The sequence below is a fragment of the Xenopus laevis genome, chromosome 6L (genome assembly GCF_017654675.1).
Source record: "Xenopus laevis strain J_2021 chromosome 6L, Xenopus_laevis_v10.1, whole genome shotgun sequence".
Lineage (NCBI taxonomy): Eukaryota > Metazoa > Chordata > Amphibia > Anura > Pipidae > Xenopus > Xenopus laevis.
This window is the reverse complement of record NC_054381.1, coordinates 128,854,237-128,870,306: the sequence shown is the minus strand read 5'-3', so window position 1 is coordinate 128,870,306 and position 16,070 is coordinate 128,854,237. Positions and strand designations below refer to the sequence as shown.

The following is a 16,070-nucleotide window of genomic DNA, read 5'->3' as shown; positions in this document are numbered from 1 at the left end:
ATATATATATAATTACAAAATAACGTATTTTGTGAACCAATAGGCACTGAGTCTTTTTTTTTCTTTTTCTTTCAGAGAATGGAGTGAATGGAACAGTAACATCAAATGGAGCAGATTCTCCTCGCAGCCGTAAAGAAAAACACTCATAAACGGAATCCTTTTCGACCCAATGTCCTCTTTTCCCAAAGAGATGTTGCCTTGTGCTGTACTCGGCCCCACAGCACTAGAATTCTTACTGTTACAACTAATAATGCAACGTGTTTCTATACAACATCATGCCATGAATTTCCAAACTGTACAGGGTTGTTTTCCTCAGTCCCCTCCTCATTTGTTTAATGGTACAGCTCTTACAGTTCCACTGCAAACAGGACAAAGGCTACAGAAACGCTGGTTCATTCTAATGGATTAATAATGCAAGTCATTACTCCTATTTTACACTGGTGCAAATAGAAACAAGCCCTTATCGTGCCAGAGGGCCTCCAATGAAGCCAAATCTAATATAAAAACCTTGTTGGTAGTAACTAGTGCAAATGTGGAGTAAATCTCGCTAAAGACATTGAAATATTGGCGATTCCCCAAGTCCCCTTCTCTACTCTTTTGATAAGCCAACCAAACTGTTTAAAAGATGTAACTGCTGTCATCAATGTATATACACTTTTTTTTTTATAAGACAATTTTTTTTGATTAAAACAACAATAAAACAGAAATTGAATTGTGCACATTTGCTACGATAGCGGCTTATTTTCTACGTGTTACAGTTTTTAATTTTGGCTTGGCAAACAAATCTATTGTTAGACAGTAACTGCCTTCTCTTCCCTATCACGCCTTAAATGTAAATGTAAATCTTGGGCGAGACACGTTGTTAACATTAAGCAGCCTTTCTGGTCTGACTGTGCTTGATCCCTAGGGTATATCATGAATTCTTTCTGCTCAACTCGGAGTGCCATGACTAGTGGATCTGGAGTGCAACTCTTCCATTTCATTTCTACACATTATTTTATATATTCTGCAGCAATTTTAAAGTCTTCAATAAAGTGGTATAATTTGAGGCCTGTGTATATTTAGTATATAGCCTTTTTGCCCCTCCCAAATTACCACCAATGTCATTTCCCGGTCCTTAGTAAAAACCTTTACTCATCGACCTTTGCTTTTGTTCTCCTGCACTGAACCTTAAAGGGGTTGTTCACCTTATGGAATGGCCAATTCTAAGCAATTTTTCAATTGGTCTTCAGTATTTTTTCCTTATAGTTTTTTAATTATTTGCTTTCTTCTTCAGACTCTTGTCAGCTTTCAAATGGGGGTCACCGACCCCATCTAAAAACAAATGCTCTGTAAGGCTACAAATGTATTGTTATTACTACTTTTTATTGCTCATCTTTCTATTCAGACCCTCTCCTATTCAAATCAGTGCATGGTTGCTAGGGTAATATAAACCATAGCAACCAGAAATTGAAAACTGGAGAGCTGCTAAATAAAAAGCCAATAGTAATAAAAAATTAAAACCAATTGCAAATGATCTCGGAATAAACGTTGTACTCAAAGGTCAACAACCCCTTTAACACTGCAAATACAGGTATTGGATCCTTTATCCGGAAACCCGACCGCCAGAAAGCTCCAAATTATGGAATGGCCATCTCCCATAGATTCCATTATAATGAAATATCCAGATTTTTTTTAAAAAAAATTGAAAAAAAAAAATTCTGTAATAATAAAACAGTACCTTGTACTTGATCCAACTAAGCTATATTTAATCCTTATTGGAAGCAAAACCAGCCTATTGGGTTTATTTAATGTTTATATGATTTTCTAGTAGACTTAAGGTATGAAGATACAAATTACGGAAAGATCCATTATCTGGAAACCCCAGTTCCCTGAGCTTTCTGGAAAACAGGTCCCATACCTGTATTTTTATTTGGGGGCTAATTTGTTCCCAATGGGTGTTAGAGCCCCAGTGCTGTCAATAACCCTATTTGGTGCATTCAGCTATACAAAAGTTTTAGTGAGAGAGACAATGAGTATTAAATCACTGATTTCAAAGACTTTTGAAGCTGAATAATGCGACACAAGACAGACCTTGTCGTACAACATTATTACTTGTGATCACGGATATTGTGTTTTTTTTCTATATATATTTTTCATCCATCTATGATTGTGATGTCTGGGAATCTGTATACAGCATTTATATTTTTGGATAAAATAATATATATTTATATCTTTCCTAATGAAGCCTTAAACACATGTTCAATATGTCTGCCATTTGCTCTACTTCAATTGTGACCATCGTTTGATACATGAAAAGTAATCTGTTTGGTTAATGTTGTCACAAAGTATCTCCGTCTTTTGGGACCAGTTTGTAAATGTTAATTTGCTGAAACAAGTAAAGTTTTTGTTAAATTAAGGTTTATGGATTTTTTTTTTTTTTAGTGTCCCTGCTTGCTGCGGTGTTGCATTATAATCCGATTTTAGCATTGGTGTGGTCTCATGCTTGACTCGTGCTTGGACTTATATCCCTTATGTATTGGGAAGTTCTCTCTATATAGTTCATTGTCTTCAAGGAAAACTATAACTAATTTTATGTAAATTACATTTAAAAGAGACATAAAGAGGCAGATTTTTTTTTTTTGTCAAAACTCTCAAACTCGAATTGTAAATTATCCAAACTCAATTTGAGTTTTAATTCGAATTTCGAGATTTATCCTACTTTAAGAACTCAAATTCGACTATTCGCCACCTAAAAACCTGCCGAATTACGTTTTAAATCATTGGGAGAGCTTCAGGGATCAATTTGGCGATGTTTGTAGCCTTCATTCGGAGGAAAAATTTGAAATTTGATTCGAGTTTGCGGGTTGTTTAAATTCGTTCGTGTTTAAAAATTTGATTATATTAATAAATTTTGACAAGTCGAATTTATGGGAGTTTAGGGGAGTTTAAAAAAAAAAAACACATGAAATTTGATTCGAGTTTGCCGGTTGTTTAAATTCGTTCGTGTTTAAAAATTTGATTATATTAATAAATTTTGACAAGTCGAATTTATGGGAGTTTAAAAAAAAAACCACATGAATTTGAAATTCGACCCTTGATAAATTTGCCTCAAAGTCTCTTCCAGAATCAAAAGCAGTCGGCTGCCAATTGATCTTCACAGTGAGGAAGTCCTAAAGACCCTTAAAGGTCATAGACACACGGTCCGATTCAGGGGGGGATTAGTCGCCTGGCGACAAATCTCCTCTTCAGGGCGACTAATTTCCCAGAACTGCCTTCCCGTCGGCTAGAATGTAAATCACCGGCAGAATGGCATTTGGAGTGCTTCGTTTTCCAAAGTTGCCTCACGAGGAAACCTCGGGCGACTTCAGCAAACGAAGGTCTCCGAGTGCCATCCCACCAGCGATTTACATAGTAGCTGACGGGAAGGCAGTTCTGGGAGATTTGTCGCCCAGAAGAAGAGCCAGGCGACTAATCTTCCCGGATCGGACCGTGTGTCTCTGCCCTAAAAGAGAAATACACCCTAGCCCCCTCCACTTCTGCTCCATTGTCGTCATCCCCACCAAGTTTCCTCCCCACAGCCACTATTCCTTTTAAAAGCGCCCCTGTATTTTAACCTGTTATAAATCTGCAAAGTTGGGGAGCAGCGTTCAAAGGGGACATCTTCTGTCTGTGTCTGCCTCTCTTCTACAAAAGGGTGGTTGTGGGAGCACTCCTATATAAAAATATATTAAAAGTATAATGGAAGTGCTACTGACGGCCAAATAATCAATGCACATTCCCTGGTCCCCTGTCTCATAAGTAATTCAGTATAAATGCAAGTACATGTGTTTAGAAAGACAGGGGTTTTTAGTTACAAAGTTATGATCATAAAGTTGATAAGCCACCAAACCACGACAAGGTAAACCCCACATGGTGGTCCCTAACTTGTTTACCTCTGTTCATAGTATAAAAGATCTTGTACCTCTCTGCTTGTCCTAAAACACTGGGCTAAAACCAGCTAAAGTTCTGTTGTGTCACAGCAGTTGTGGTGTAACTCCATCAAGAAACAGGGAAACCCCTGGCAGCACTGATCTTCACTGACGCCATTTTGGGGCCACGGAAACATATGCAGAATTTCAGGTGACCTTGAGTTGAAAACAAAGTAATTAAAGAGTAAAATAAGATTTTGGTTCAGTTTCACCCAGTCCTCACCTTAAAGGGATGGTTCACCTTTATTTTAATTTTTAGTATGCTCTAGAACAGCTCCAGCAACTTTTCAATTGGCCTTTGTTTGTTTTTTTTAATTTATTTAATTTGTCTTCTTTTGACGCTTTCCAGATTTCAAATGGGAGGTCACTGACCCCATCTAAAAATGCTTTGTAAGGCTACAAATGTAATGTTATTGCTACTTTTTATTATTCAAATCAATGTTTGGATTTTTTAGGGTAATTTGGACCCTAGTAACCAGATGCTGAAATTGCAAATTTGTATTGCAATGCTGAATAAAAAGCTAAAGAACTCAAACAACACAGATAATAAAAAATTAAAAGCAATTGCAAATTGTCTCAGAATATCACTCTCTAGTCTACATCATACTAAAAGTCTGTTTAAAAGTGATCAACCCCTTCTCTCCCTAAATTGTGGCCCTTGTTTGTACAAAAATGCAGGGACCCACCAAAATAAGTTCTTTTTGGTCAATCTAAAAAACGTGCAGAGTCTAGCCCTAGTCTTCACATAATACACCACCCAGAGACTTTGGTATTGTCTGCAACCAGGAAAAATGTCTTTATTTCGTTCCTTGGCACAAACAAAAACCTTGAGCAGCAAATTTAAAAGACTTGGGACTTCAGATAAACTATTGGGAGCAGAGACTTCACTGTAAGTTATTGTGTGTTTGTCAGACATTTGGCGCTATGGCAGGGGTTGCCAGGTCTAATTTTCAAAACCAGCCCAATACTAGCCAAGAGGCACTTCAAAAGTAGCCCAAAAATAGCACAATATGTGCAGTGAAAAAAAAGTAAAAAAAAAACAAATTAATATCTATGAAATTTTCACTTGTTTAACATATTTTTCCATGAAATAAAATGAGACAGATTCACCCATCACCAGGGGCGTAACTACAGAGGGGGGCCTAGGAGATATAGAGGTCCGTAAGGCAATACATACACAATTTCAATAAATATTGGTAAAACCGGTCAACCTCTAGACATTTTGGTGGCCAGCAGATTTTTTGCCCCAAAATTTGTCTGAAATTGAGCGAAATGTGAGAATGCTTTAGAGTACCAGGAGACTGGGGTACAAAACCCAAAATCTGGTAACGCCCGACTACACAAGTCAGTCCCATTGCATGCTAGTAATTGTAGACTTAAATTAAACTTGGCAGTCTGCAAATTGTTAAACAAAAACTACATTACCCAACATGCATTGGGAGACACAGACTTGGCACATTGGGGCAAGAAAAAACTTTGGCTGGTTTCCAAAGAACAAAACAGCCAAAAAAGTAGCCCAAATTCGTACCTTGGCTAGTTTGTATTTTCAAAACCTGCTTGGACTTTAAATAAGTAGCCCAATTTGGCTGGATAACTGCCAACCTGGCAACCCTGACTTCTGATAATGAAGCACTAAGCCAGTGCCAGAACTAGGGGTAGGCAGAGTAGGCACGTGTCTAGGGCCCAAAAGCTGGGGGGGGGCCAGGCACGTACCTCCTCTTTCGTCTACCCTCTGTCCGGTCCTCTGTCTCTGACAGTCTGTTCTAAATGCCCGTGTATTACCGCCATTATGCACATGCGCGCAACCAGCCGGTGCCTTGACTGGCCAGGTTGCCTAGGGTGCCTGTCCAGCCTGGCCTGGCTCTGGACTAAGCTGTGGCAACTATAACCACACCCAGCTAAGGAAGGGCTTGGCCCACAGAATAGCATTCACTGACTCCTCCTATGAGCCCATGACTCCTCCCACCCAACTCATCAGCCAGTTAGTCCCAGGCAGGGGGAGAGGCTGCTGTGAGTTTAGGGCGCAGGGTGAAATGTGATGCTTGGAACGTCATAGGAAGTTAGCAGCTTATGTCATACCGGCTTATATGCAGGGCTGCTGTTAGGGCCGCACATAAAGTGCATTTGCCAGTATCACAAGGGACCTTTGGTGGGGGGAGGGGGAACTGGTTAATATTTCCATTCTGAACACCAAGGCTGTTGCAAGGACAGCTGGGGAAAAACAGCTGGGGGGTGCAGGTTGAACATTCCTGCTCTCCATTTGGCTTTGATTGCTTTCCCAGTCTTTCTGCAGTGCTGGGAGCCCATTCATATCTTACTCCGGCCCTGGGTATTTGTAGCTGCCACATGTCTCATGGCTTTCTATGGCACAAGTGGGCTTTTATGTCTCCATAACTACAGTAAACTCTAAGTGATATTGACACCATATGAACCGGGCCTATGTTCCAAAACTCCCTATGCCTCCCACAGACACACAGGCCCATCCATTCGCTGCCCCAGCAATTGCACCCAGGCAGTGGCTCCCAGTGTCGGACTGGGACAACAGGGGCCCACCCAAAAACCTTTGACTAGGAGCCCACCAATTAATCTTAGACCAGGGGCCCACTCTTAGTACTATTATTCTTCCTCTCCTCACTCAACCTCTATTCTCCTAGTCTCTTTCTTTTACATACTATTATCTATTATTCCATCTATTTAGCCTCTTTGTTCTCATAGAATTTGGGAATGGCCATGAAATTGGCCAAATGTTTAGCAGCATAAGGGCCCTCTGACACCCTGGCCCACCGGGACTTTTCCTGGTATCCCGGTGGGCCAGTCCAACACTTGTGGCTCCTGAGGCTCCTGTCTTTCGTGCTTACCCTGAGTTCCAGCTCTGGATATATGAAAATAGAATATTCATAAGGGCAAAACTATATTCTCCCTGCTAGTTTATGTCACATGCAGTAGTGACATCAGAGACAAGGGCGGGTGCTGGTATATACAGTAAAAGGAAGCAGAGTGGCTGGTTAGTGTAGTGCGGAGCAGTGAGTTAGGGTCCGGTGCAGAGTGGAGGGTTAGGGTCGGATTTTTACTCATAAATCCAGATATTGCTGCCATTGACGAGATCACAATGGAAGGAGGGTAACTCTCAGAAAATCTTAGGGCCCCAAACCCGGGGGAGGGACAGGGGATATGGTCTGGGAGCAATGGGTGTGCTCTGAGTATAGTAGATATTGCCCAGACCCCCCAGATTAATAGAGGCTGAAATCTCTGTTTTTAAAGTAAAGTCTGAACCTGATAATGAAAATTGCCCCATAAAAGGATTGACTTTATAAAATGATACTGTATACAGATACAGAACAAACTCCTGGCTTTCTTATATCAATACTGCACTCACCATACCTGACAAACACCCCTGATACCCCCTGTGCAGTCTGCCATTGGCCATACTGGTAACCACCATCTACTGCCTGAAAATGCTCATGTGTGACTTTTTGGACCAGAATCTTCCCCGTGTGCACAGTGACAGGCAGTTGTCATTAAAGGGGTTGTTGCCAGATTGCCTAGGTCATCCAGCTGGCGAGGCCCGGCACTGAGACTGTCACTTGCTTTAAGTCGGACATAACTTTTGTACGATTGTTGTAGGGGCAGAACATCAGCTGATCTGTGCTTACTACTTTATTTTTTTTGTATTGTAATTTTTTATTGAAGTTTTCAACAGAATATAAAATGAAAGCAGTGCATTTTCACAGTTCAATGCAATAATTTTGCACTTTCAACATTATAGCATAAAACATACAACAACTAATCAACATAGGCTTTCTGTGGTATGAGTGGACTGTAGGTGAGATAGGGGGACAGAGAGAGAGAGGAAAGAAAGGAGGGGTGAAAAAGGGGGGGGGGAAGGGAGGGTTTAAATAAATGTATAATACCGCTCCGATTCCTTGAACTTTAGCTATCTCCACCATATAGCCATGAAAATTAAGTTTTGTTCTTCTGTGCTTGCGGATAGTTCCCTTAAAAAACTAGAGCTTGTCTATTTTCGCAAGCCAGTCTTTTACTGTTGGTATCTGTCTGGACTTCCAATATAAAGGAATGAGACATTTTGCAGCATTGAAGAGAGTTTTTAAAAGTGGACATAGGCTTCTCCATGTGGAACAACAGGTAGAACGCCGGCTCTCTATCTAATGTATAATTTCGTATTCCTTCAGATAGAGTGATTATTTGATCCCAATATGTCTTTATCATTGAGCGCTCCCAAAAGATGTGCAGCATCACACCCTTCGCCTCAAGACATCTCCAACATATGTCTGAGGTTTGTGGAAATAGGCGCTGAGGTTTTGCAGGTGTTCTATACCATTTTGCTTTGTGTCAGAAGTCTGACAATGGGCCCCCTAATGGCATTGAATCAAATGAGAACTAACTCAAAATTCAACCATAACATAAAGTGAAGAGGAGCTGCTCCCCTTCATCTCCTCATCCACTGACACACCATGTACCACCCCTGCATGTCAATGAGAATCTAGTTTTCTTGAGTTATAGAATCACAATTGGCTTGATTGACTGATGCCGAAGTGGACCAACAATCTCTTCCCCACCAGGCTGCATGGTGTAATCCAGATTCCCAATAGGTTGCAAATGAACACTTTTTAACTTAAAGTAACCCAATCGAGTCAAATAAATCTAAGTTTATACCTGCAAAATGCACAGTAATTAAAGTGTATGTTGTGGGAACTCTACATAGAGAGGAAAAGAGCGAATGCAATTTGTGTTGCATAGTAAGCCTGGTGTCTAAAAATGACCCACAATACTCTCAAGCCTGGTATCTGTGGCAGCAAGAGCACTTTTTTAGCATCAATTAACCAGAGTCTCTGACAAAGTGCCTGGAAAGAGGGCACGAAACGCGTAGGTTTTCCTCACCAACCCACTGCCAGAAGCTCACTAGATGTGCCAAATAAAGCTGCAAGAAAATTGAGCATTACCGTCTCTTGTGATTCCTTCGATCAGCGCCGTGTAACGGGGTAAATCTGTGTACTGAAGTTACCTCCTTAACGAGGTGAGGAGGATCCCGCGAGAGCTGAGACCAAAGGGAGAGCTGGGCTATCAAGAAGGGTGAGCGCCGATATAATTTCTAGGCCTATTTTTGGTGCTTATTCATAGTGCTAAAACATCTGGGCCACCCAGTACCACACTTTCCAGCAATCTTTTTCTGATTTTTATATAGCCTAAAAGCAAATGTTTCACTGTCACAGATAATTCACCTCAATCGAGGGATGGTAAAAACATGGGTTTTTATTTACTCTCAATGTCCACAGCATTACAATAGTGCTCTCATCAAAATGTACTTAGGCTGTGTACATTGTATTGTAAAGAGCGAAGCGCAATATGTTCTGTCTCATGGACATCTTACCCAGGCCTGGACTGGGAGTCAAAATAGACCCTGCCATTCCAAGTACACAGAGGCCCAAAGAGCCCCCTACCAGCCCACTATATGGTAACTTTCTATGGAACCATACAGCAGCCCCTCTGGTATTTGCCAGAACCCACAGATTGCCAGTCCGGGCCTGATCTTACCCCATATGCCTGCCTTGTCCATCTGCCTCATTAAATACAGGGCAGGGTCTCGTTGCTCTCATTACTGTAGGGGGTAGATATGTTCAAGCCTGGTATAGGGCAGGCTACAGTGAACATAGAACCCTGGGGTAAAACCAGACCTAAGTGAAAGCCATGGAAATCACAACCCGCTGAATGAGGACTAGCTAATGGTAGGATCTTATAAGACATATTAGTAAGTTAGAGCCCTTCGTGTTTTTCACAACTGTAGGGACATAAGTGTGTCCAATGACTGTACCGTGTCTGTTTCAATGTTTTCCCATCAGCAACTTACTTTATTGCCAGTAGTGTCAGGTGTAAACATGGGTGACAAATGTACACCCTTCACGTCAGTCCCTGCCCCAACAATCTAAGGCCCCTATCACATTCACACACAATAGGGACAAGTTTATCAGGAGTCAATTAACCTGTATGGGGAGGAAACCCACGGAGACATGAGGACTGGGAGAACATTTAGACATCTTGCACATATTGCCCTGGTTGGAATTTAAGACCCCATTGCTGCAAAGCAACAGTGCTACTCATTGAGCCAACACGGGCTATCCTCTTTTCATTCGAAATTACTTCTCCAAGTTTATTATGGCTCATTGCGCATGCGACCTCTTGTACAGAGAGACTATTGGTATCTCTTTATCAGGGACTAATTTACATGTTTTGCGCAGTACTGCAGTTTGGTCTTTAGAGCTTCAAGTGTAGCAATTAAGTCTGTTAAGAGAAAACATAAATTAAGAATTTATGGTTTTTTGTTATTTTTCCAACTCTTTGCTTGCTGCCTCCAGGGCCGCTCCTGCAATGAGGCAAACGGAGAAACTTGCCTCAGGCGGCATGTAACGGCCAAATACCAGGGGCGGCAAAAAGCCATCTCTGGTAAATTTAAGAGCCAAATTTCTGTTTTATAACACAGAAATTTGGCACTGCTAATGCAGCGGGTGCGGCATCTCAGCCCCTGAAACGCCACTCGCTGCCTCCCAGTCTCGGAAGTGAGGAACGGTATATACAAGTAATTATGCCCCATAAAATCTTATTTTCCATGATAAATTATGCCATCCTGTATGTAAAAAACTACACTTCATAATGTTAATTAAAATAAAAGTCATGTTGCTTGTTTTTTGCTGATATGTCTGCCAACCTCACTGTCCCTTCTCTATCTGTCAGTTAGAGTTTCTAATGCTAATGGACCTGGTACCAATTGCCCAGTGTAGGGACTAAGTGCAGTGTCGGACTGGGCCAGCAGGACACCGGGAAAAAAACCCAGTGGGCTCTAGCCCTCATGGGCCCTGCTGGCCCAAACCCAATCCTTGGAGGAAGCCAGAAGTGGCTTCTGTCTTCCGTGACCCCCCAGCACAGCTGTACTAAAAAGGTAGGTGTGGGGAGGTAGGTTACAGCTCAGGGAGGAGAGCCAGAGGGTGCTTTGCACCTGGGGTGGGGGCCTGGAGTGGTGGTGGGGGGCCCCTTGCCCCCTTGTCCATCACTGACTTAGTATACAGACTTAGAGATGTATTGATTCCCCTGGGTTCCACTTAGAGAAAAGTCTGAAAGCTAGGTGTACCTTCATTGCTACTGTGTATGTTCTCTTCCCTGCAGGGACTAATACTGACCATTGGTGTTGTGAGTATATGCTTATCAACAGTTGCTCTATGTTCCTGCTTGGATATGTACACTTCTTTGTGGACTATCCTGTTCAATAAATATGTTCTCTGGTTAAGTTGCAAAAACCACTGGTGCCCAATTACAGTTGTACTACACCCTGACTCCACACCATTGTGAGGTCTTATCCGGAGCAAATTATTGGGGTATAGCTCATAGTTAGAGAATGGTGACACTCAGGGCCGGCCTTAGGCCTATTGGACCAATTGGGCCCAATAGGGCCCCGCACCTCTGGGGGCCCCACACCACAGGGCAGCACAGATAATATTTCCCTCAGCACATGATGCTGCCTGGCCTGCCCCAACTTTGAGAGTCCAGCCCATCCCCAAATCCATAGGTCCAGCCCACCCCCAACTCTGATAAGCCAGCCTATCCCCCAACTCCATAGGTCTAGCCTGCCCCCAACTCTCATAGGCCCAGCTTTCCTCCAACCTTGATAGGCCCTGCCTGCCCCAATCCAACCAAGCCTGCTCCCAAGCTGAATCGGCCCAGCCTGCCCCAAAATAATTGGCCCAGTCCACTCTCCTATTTCCTCCCTCTCTCTCTTACCATGTGTGCCTCTATTATGTACCCCTATTTCATCCCTCTCACTCTCTTAACTTGTCTACCCCTTTCCTTTCTATTTTGTGCCTGTATGCCCTTATTTTCCTAAATACTTGGTGTGTCAGTAGCCAGCAACACTTTGTCTAGGGGCCCCGCCAACATGGTCCCAATTGGGCCCCACATTTGATAGGATCAGCCCTGGTGACACTTAATTTACTATAGTGTTACATGTGTATGCACTGATGTTAGTGAGTTACACCGATAGAGCTCATCATTCTTACTCCACAAGTTATAAAACATTAGGGCTTATTTCCAAACACAACTGATATGTGCTTGCACAAAAAATTGTTGCAGTTCTTGTGCCAATTGATAAAAAGTTAATTTACTATATAATTTACAAAAGGGGTACTAAATCTATAAATATCATCATAAGCTGTTGAAAGTACAACTTTATAGAAGATTATGAAACAAACACTAGCAGTTGTTTATATTCACAATAATATTCTCCTAATTGACATTTTCCCAGTTGATATTTTCTAAAACCTTTCTCTCTCCTGTACAATTAATGCAAGTCTTCAACAGCCCTTTTTCTTACACTATATATTAATTATTCAAACATCAAACATCAGCTTGTTTTGTTTTTTATTAATATATAAAAATAAATATACATTTAATTAGATTATATAAAAATAAACATTTGGTAAAGTATCCAAAGTAGATGGACTGTGGCTCCTACATTGTGTTCCCAACCCTTTCCCTCCAATCCCTTTTGGGAACATAATGAAGGAGCCACATTTCAGATCTTGCAAGGGTAGAATCCATTTTGGGATTTATATATTATTCTTCCATTTCCTTCCTAAGTCTTGACAAAGTCTTCTTAATGAGGTGTTGACAAAGTCTTCTTAATGAGGTTTTGCAAGAGAATATTTTGCTTCAGGGTCTTATTTCTTTCCTCCTAGGAGAAAATGTTTTTATGTTAGACAAGAAGATCTGTGTTTTATATCTATGCACATGATAGGGCACTGTAAAAATGGTCATAATGTGATTCCTTAACTGGCTAGCTAAGTTAGTAATTGAAACGTTTACTGGTTGGAGCTAAAGCCATTAGTAAGTAACAATACTAATTACACCTGAAAATGAAAATTCCCTAAAAGCATTAATACTAAGGGGCAGATTTTGCATGCATGTGATGCAATTTCTAAACTTTTTGGATAGTGATCAAAATAGGAATCCTTAATCAATAGAGCCTGGAATAACCACATAGACAGTAATTGCTTTTTGATTGTAAAGAATATGAGTCATTTGCATTACCTTTATGTATATGCTCTGCTATGCTATATTGCACCTCCTCTTCATCTCGATTATATGTGATGAATCGGTTTAATAGGAGTTCCTTTGCGAATGGCCTTTTGGCTGGATCCTTCTGAAGACATTTATTAATAAATCTGTGGAATTTACTACTCCTGGGGGGAAAGAAACAAGGCAGAAGTGTTACTGATAAGGTAATAAAACACAGAGCCAGAATTATTCAGAAAGGACACTGAAGTCTGTTGGGTAACAGGGAATTAAAATAGGAGATGTTTCTTTTCATTGAATCATTTTGGCCAACAAAGTGTAAGCTCTTGAATTTATGAAAAGGATGATGTCTCTAAACGAATACTAATAACTTGAACACAGCCCATCATCACAGCAATGGATAGAGTGGATACAGTAGTGACACTTCCCCGGCCTTATGCTTCAGTGTCTCTTTCCCCATTCCCCCACCCTCACTGCTTAAGTTGGCCATAGACACATCAATAATATTGTACTTAAAAAAATTCTGGTACCATATTCGGTGCGTGTATGGTGGGAAACGAGCCAACCGATATTGGTAGAAGACTTGGATATGGGTTGGCTTATCGATCAGGCTGGCCGGAAAATTTTGATCAGAAACCTTTGAAGGTACCCCAATATCGCCCATTGTTAGTGCTGAATCAGATAAAGGTAGAATTGAATTGTTTCTACCTGTATATCTGACAATTCAGCTCTACATGTGTGTATTGAAATGAACAATCTTTCTTGAAAAGATCTTTTCCAGGAAAGATTGTAATTGTAACGTCTATGGCCACCTGAAGTCCTATTTCTGTAAAAAAAAATGACTCACCATTTATCCTCTTTTAGAGCTGGAGCTGGACCATTCATAATCCTTTCGGAAAGCTCCGCACCACGGAGTTTAATGTGTGCTGTAAGTGTAAGAGAACACAATATTATTATTGTTATTCTTACAAATTTAGAAGGCGCCAACATATTTTGCAGCATTGTACGGTAGAGGGGTGACTACATCAAATAATTAAATTATCATTATCAGAACCAACCGATGATTTATTTTAACTTTTTGAGATTAAGAGATAGAATTTCCTTCTTTCATACATAACAAGTAAATAAATGCAGTCTGGATGGAACAGACAGATATTGGACATACAGAATGGGTGATACCCCCTGACCTTCCTTAAAACACTCCTCCATAAATGAACATAAACGCACAAAAAATGTTATTTAAGATTACTTACGAGGATTGTATTCTGCCATTTCTATGGCTGTGATTCCTAAAGACCACACATCCACCTAGAAAATAAAAACAAAAAGCAACAACCATTTAGAAAACAAATTATAATCATTGTTACAGATAATAAAGATACTTCTATTGATTATCCCTCCTCATCCTGTCTCAGGGTCAATTAGGGTTGCCACCTTTTAAAAAAAGAATTACCGGCCAATGGTGGGGAGGGGAACTGAAGGAGCGGGCCGTGACACAAAAAGGGGCGGAGCTTTTCATTGTAGCCTATGGGAAAAACGCTGAGGCAGTTCGGGATATAGTCGCTCAGAAGACGAGGCGATTAGTCGCCAAGCGACAAAAGCTCCCCGAATCTCCTCATGTGAACTAACCCTAAGAGAGCATTTTGTTTAATCACTTTCACAAAAATGTAACTAAATGACAACTATTTTATTAATTATACCTTGTAGTTATAATGTACACTTCCTGTAAAACATGCATGGACTTCAGGTGCCATCCAACAGCGGGTTCCTGCATTACTTGTACTGATGGGCCCTATTGTGGCAAGGCCAAAATCAACTGAAATTGAAAGAAACAAGCATGAATTAACTTTGTACAACGCAGTAATAACATCTATGACAATACAGAAAGGTGCTACAGTTATTGCAAATGGAAATATATTTTTGAATCAGTATTTTCTTTTGTCTGGCGCTGACTATTGATTTGAACCAGGTGCCAAGAGAGTGTAAAGACAGAGACAAATAAAACACTGAACATTCTTAATGACTGTATATTGGAACGATGCTTACAATGATATTTTTGAATTATACAAAGGTGCAGTTTTTGGGTAGAGATCCCCTTTAATGTTTTATGATGCCTAAGAAAAGCTAGGCATTGAGATGAGCAATAAATGTACCCTTTCCCTTTGTGGCACCCATTCTTCCTATAGATAATAAACGTCACTTACTTATCTTCACACGGGCCGTAGAAGTTAACATTATATTGGCGCCCTTGAGATCATGATGTATCACATTCAGTTCTTGTAAGTAATCCAGGCCCTAGAAAGATGAATAAAGCAAACATGATGAACATGTATATATTTTTATATTCTAGAATTAATAGGATACAAAGTCGGTGAGCAGAGATTATGAAAAGCAATGAAGGGGTTAATATCTGTCTTACCTTTAAAACTTTCCAGCATATGTATGAAATCCAGGTCTCATCCAAGGATCTATTGGGCGTGCTCCTAATTAAGGCGTCTACGGAGCCACCAGCACACATTGTCATAGCAATCTAGAATAGAAATAAAATGTTTTTATTTATAGTGTATATAAATATTATAGTGTATATATATATATGTTGCCTAAAATCTATAAATCTGTCTGTGTGTCTGTGTAACATTCCTAGTAATCAGTAGCAGTAACGGGTCTGAAATAATCAGTGTTATATTTATTAACTTTGATGGAGATTTTTTATTTAAGAAGTATATCCTTACCCATAGCGCCTCTTCAGTTGAAATGCTGGGCCGTAGATAATAGGCTCCATAAAAGGCAGGGAAGTTGTCGTGGCCAGAAACACGTTGAAGTACGTACAGTTCAGTAACGATCTCTTCATTATCCTAGATACAGAAATACTGATCATTAAATTAGTCTTGATAACTATTTAATCCTTGTTGTAAAACATAGAATTCATTAGTTTGCCATCAGTGTACCACAGTGCCAACACCACAGATACTAACTTCCCAAACAAACTTGATAGTAGGGATGACCTCACCGGATCAGAACTCGAGGAAACCAAACTTGGAT

The 16,070-nt window shown here is 40.6% G+C and overlaps 1 long non-coding RNA gene across 1 annotated transcript; it reads right to left on the bottom strand.

The window, feature by feature from the left end:
- Nucleotides 1–13,889: 13,889 nt before the first annotated feature.
- On the bottom strand, nt 13,890–15,416 carry LOC121394883. Its single transcript, XR_005962064.1, has 3 exons — nt 15,233–15,416; nt 14,729–14,844; nt 13,890–14,336 (listed from the first exon to the last, which is right to left on the bottom strand). It is a non-coding gene; the product is annotated as an uncharacterized LOC121394883 (long non-coding RNA).
- Nucleotides 15,417–16,070: the final 654 nt, after the last annotated feature.